General features: G+C 54.6%; 1 long non-coding RNA gene across 1 annotated transcript; it reads left to right on the top strand.

Moving 5' to 3' along the window:
• The first annotated feature begins 2,176 nt into the window (after nt 1-2,176).
• LOC107185073 lies at nt 2,177-4,247 on the top strand. Its single transcript, XR_001515990.1, has 2 exons — nt 2,177-2,252; nt 3,917-4,247. It is a non-coding gene; the product is annotated as an uncharacterized LOC107185073 (long non-coding RNA).
• Nucleotides 4,248-4,738: the final 491 nt, after the last annotated feature.

Below are 4,738 nucleotides of genomic sequence, written 5' to 3'. Positions count from 1 at the left end.
CCACCTGAGCTGTGATTTCCCGAAAGCCACCGACACCTCTGCTTTCTCCAAGCCGGAACCCGTGCCGGCCTGAATTCCCCGGCTCCAGCCTCAGTTTCCCCCTCTGTCTCTCAGACCCAAGCGTCTGAGCAAGACTCCCCTTGCTTTGAGGCGGCCAACAGCCCTGGCCGGGCTCCTTCCTGCCCCAGGTCTGACTCTCCCTCTGGAAGCCTCTGGGATCCAGCCACCTCCATCCTCCCCTCTTCCTCCGAAATGTCAGGCCTGGCACTGCCCCCCTGCAGCCCCCTCTCCCCGCGCCCCCTGGGAGCCCAGGCTTTGCTGGAGGGCAGCGAGTGAAGCCGGCTGTAACAGAGAAACCTCGGGCTCCTCTTTAGAAGTCCCAGAGGAGGCAGATCTGAGGAAAGGCTGCCGAGAAGGCGCCTGCAGCAATGTCAGCTCGAGAACAGCCTGGCTGACAGGATGCTGAGCGGGGATTAAGGTCGGGATCAGGGAAGCTGGGGAAACGAAGGCAAGCTCCCTGGGCCCCTCGCTGCTGCCACTGCTGCCGCCTCCGCTCCGCTGCTGAGTTTGTCGTCTTGTTCTCGCTCTGGGAAAGGGGGCAGGGAGGGCAGTGGACAGGGTGAGGCAGGGAGGTGGCGGGGAGGGCGGGAGAGGTAGAGAAGGCAGGCAGCAGGGCAGAGGGCAGTGGAGAGGAGAGGGTGCCAGGCCTCTGGCTCGCAGGGCCCATCCAGGGCAGACCCTCGCCTGGGACGGTTCCCTGGTGACTGGTGACTGTCCCTAGTCAGCCCCGGGCAGCCAGCCGGACCCCTGTTCCCCTTCTCCTATGTGCAGAGCCCGTCCTGAGTGTTGGGGGCAGGACCAGTGGCGATCGGATTGATGAGGCCCGCATACCTCCCTCATGTGAAGGCAGCTGTTTCCACCTGCCTTCGAATGCAGGCCCCCTTGTTCTGGGAAAAGGTCATCACCATTGAAAGGTCTCATCATTGAAAGGTCACCGGAGCCCAGCCACATGGGCTACAGAGTTCCCCTGACACCGCAGTCCCTTGCGTTGTCACTGGCGTGGTGGCTAAGAGCGTGGCCTCTGGTCTCCGACCGCCTGGGTTCAGATTCCAGCTCTGCCACTGACTTGCTGTGTGACCTTGGGCAAGGCCGCTAACCTCTCTGTGCCTCAGAGGGAGAAAATAGCGACACCTCCTTCTGAGGCTGTTAAGAGGATGAAGGGAGTGAGCACGTGAGCAGTGCTAGGAGGAGGCCTGCCACAGAGGATGCGTGCAGTGAGGGTGGTCTTACTTAGTCGCCCGGGCAGAGTGAAGCAGAAGCAGTGGCAACGTGGTTAATCACCGGAAAGCTTCTGGGGGGAGGGAATGTGGGATGGGATTTTGGAGGCTGAGGCTTGGCAGGGGTGAAGGAGTAGATTGGGGGTGAGAGGCAAGCTCCCACGTGCCAGGTGAGTGTGGGGCCCGGGCGGGGCAGGGATGGGGGAGTGTCTGGTGAGAGGTGGAAAGGATGCCTGTACGGGAGCCCCATCCGCCAGTCTTTCTCAAAGGTCCTGCTCTCACTAGGGGTAACACGACTCTCTCCCAGGCCTGCCAAGGGCAAGCCAAGGGCGCAAAGACCATGAAAAGATACTGTTTATCATGGTGACCTCCCCAGAATGGGGCTGATTCCAGAAATTCAAGCAATTGACAGAGGCTTCCAGAACTCCTGGGTTCTCTGGACCTGGTGAGGGACAAGGCAGCAGGGAAAGGGGCAGGGACTACACACCTGGCAGCCCCTGCGAGCTCCTGCTCTGCCACCCACCAGCTGTGTGATTTGGAGCAAATCAATGAGCATCTCTGAGCCTCAGTTGCCTGGGCTGTAAAATGGGATAAAGGTTGGAACAAGGACGGGTCCTGGCCTCCCTGCAGCTCCTCCTGGGGGTCCTCATCCCGTCCCCTCTTCTGGACACCTGCCACAGGCTGGGGGTGGGAGAGGGGCTGGGTGGGGTTCTGGTGACTGAGGAAAGGGTCTGCTGAGAGTCTGTGGGGAATGCACCTGGCCAGGGCATCTAGTCTCAGGTGTGGGAGGAGCTCCTGGCGGGCGATATTACATCTAGGGGACTAGTTTCTGCAGAAGCTAGTTTCAAAAACACCCCCCACCCCGTCAATAAAAATTATGTATATTTATTATGGAAAAGTTGGAAAATACAGAAAAGCATAGAAAAGAAGACAAAGTGCATATAATGATAATACCACCACTCGGAGGCAACCATGGTAAGATTGTCCTGTGTATGTTTTAGTTTTTAAAAATACAGTATATGTACATACTCGGAATAGGCACAGGGACGTAGATGACAATATAGGGGATATAGTCAATAATATTGTAATAACTGTGTATGGTGCCAGGTACCCGAAATATCAGGGGACCACTTGTAAAGTATGTGATTATCTAACTACTATGCTGTACACCTGAAACTAATACAAATAAGATTGAATGTAAACTGTAATTGAAAATTTTTTTCCAAAAGCAAAAATATTTATAGGCACACACACACACACGAGCATTCACACACCTATTCACAATACTCACACAGATTCACACACATTGACACACATATAGCTAACTATCACAGCATAACACACTTAATGTCCATATATTTTTAAAAATTTGGGAACAGAATCATGAAATCATAAATGCATCATCGGTTTGAAAAAATTATTTTATTTCATTAGACAAAATATTGAGAACCTTCCCCCAGGTTATTAAGTAGTCTTCTCCAAGGTAATTTGAAATGACTGTGGCGTCCTCCGTCTTCTCCGTCTTTTGGGTACAATGTAAGGCGTATCACTTGATCAGTTCTCAACTGCTGGTCATCCTGGTTGTCGCTAGATGCTTGCTGTTATAAACAACACTGTGACGAACCTCCAGTAACTTTGCAATTGTTCCTCTACCCGTCTGCCTATCCCCAGGGGAGGGGAGGGTGGGCTCTCTGGGGCAGGCTCCTTGACCGACTCACTAGCTGGGCTCCTGGCTCACTGAGACATCAGTAGTTGCTGATTGCACTGCATTTCTGGAGCCTGGGCTCTGGGCTGAGGGGCTGAAGTGGTGGCTGATGAGGAAGGAGCCCACCTTCCAGCTAGAACACTCAGGTCCCCACTGCCTCTCAGTTGTGCTGACCAACTTCTAGGAAAAAACATTCCCAAGCCCAGAGCCACGGCCTTCCTGAGTCCCAGGGAACTGCTGCTTTATCCCCTCTCTTCCAGGGCAAACCAAAGGGTGCCTCCCCCCCCCAGGACCCGCCCCCTTTAGACCCTCATCTCTGACTCATCTGAGTTCTTTTGTGGTGTCTTCCAGCTGAGGGCCCAGCCTCAGAGCCCTTTGCCTGCTCCGTAGGCTGGAGCCATGTCGGGCAGCTGCCGGCTCCCCACGAGGCAGCCCCCTCGCTGGTCCCCATTTCTGACTGCACAGTCACGGGCCCTGGGACGTGCCTGCCGCACACCTCAGCCCTGCCCCTGCTCTGCCCGCCGCCTCCCCGGGCACCAGGGAGCCTTTCTCTCTTCCTCCCGGAGCTCTGGGCGGATGCTGTCATTCTTCCTGACAGATTTGTAGAATCTTGTATTTCGGAGCTGAGCTCCCAGCTCTCAGCTTTTCAATGGGGGGAGAGAGAGAGAGAGAGAGAGAGAGAGAGAGAGAGACAGAGTTAAGAGACAAAAATTGAGAGGTAAAACTTACTAATTTAATTTAATTTCTCTCCTCAAGCATCCAGCCTCCTGCAAATTTTCTGGTTTTAAATTTTTATCCTCTTTCCCCTTCTCCCTCCCTCCCTCCCTCCCTCCCTCCCTCTTCTCTTCAGCTCCCACACTCTCCCACTCTCCTGTCCTCATTTCCCCTCCTCTCCCCTTCTTTTTTAAGTTTTTTTTTTCTTTTAACTTTCAAGGTCATTCCGGACTCCTAAAGCCGCCAGTCCCTCAGTGAGACATGAGCGCCACTGGCGTCCGTGGCCTCTGTTTCCGTGGCAACCCAGTAACCATTAATTTTCAATTAAAGGAGACAAAAAGCTGGATGACAGCGCTAGGTCTGCTGAAGATGTCAAGAATCTGTATTAATATACAGCAAGAGAGCATAATTGTGTGTCCATCTTCCCGAGCAGCGAAAAATGGAGGGATAATTACCAGCTCGAAAGCCACTCTGTAATTTAGTTCTTACTGTCACCACAGCCCTACACATTAGCATAAATTAAAAGCAGAGTTTATTGTTATCAAAGTGCATTGATATCGCCAGACCCGCTTTCTTCCTTTTAACTGTTTGTCGTGGGTGAGTGACTCCCCAACTCTCGCTGGGGTCTCCCTGGGGTGGGAGGAGTGTGAGTGCAGGGGCTGCTGGGTGCCGGGGTATGAGATGGGGAAGGTCTTGGCCATTTCTCCCATCTTCCCAGGGGCGGGTGGGGACCAGGGCCAGGGCGTTGCCCCTCTGAAGAGGCCTGGGGGTGGAGGGACTTGGATACGAACCCACCTCTCCGTGCCAGCGCTTTGTGTAGCTCCAGCCCTCCAGCTCTTTCCAGAGGGGGCTGCTGCCCTTTGCGGGGTCCCCCTTCAGTGCCTGGCACAGTGCAGGGCAGGTGGTGGGCGCTCAAGGCCAACCTGTTAAACAAAGGAATGCGTGAATGCCCCAGGGTCTCCTCTCACGCGTGGATGGCAGCAGGGGCCTTGCTGCTTTCCCAGTTCAGGGCCGGCCAGCTCAGAATGAAGGTGCTCCCAGT

The sequence above is a fragment of the Myotis davidii genome, unplaced genomic scaffold (assembly GCF_000327345.1).
Source record: "Myotis davidii unplaced genomic scaffold, ASM32734v1 scaffold167, whole genome shotgun sequence".
Classification (NCBI taxonomy): Eukaryota; Metazoa; Chordata; class Mammalia; order Chiroptera; family Vespertilionidae; genus Myotis; species Myotis davidii.
Note: the sequence above shows the minus strand (reverse complement) of the source record. Positions and strands in the feature narration are given on the sequence as shown.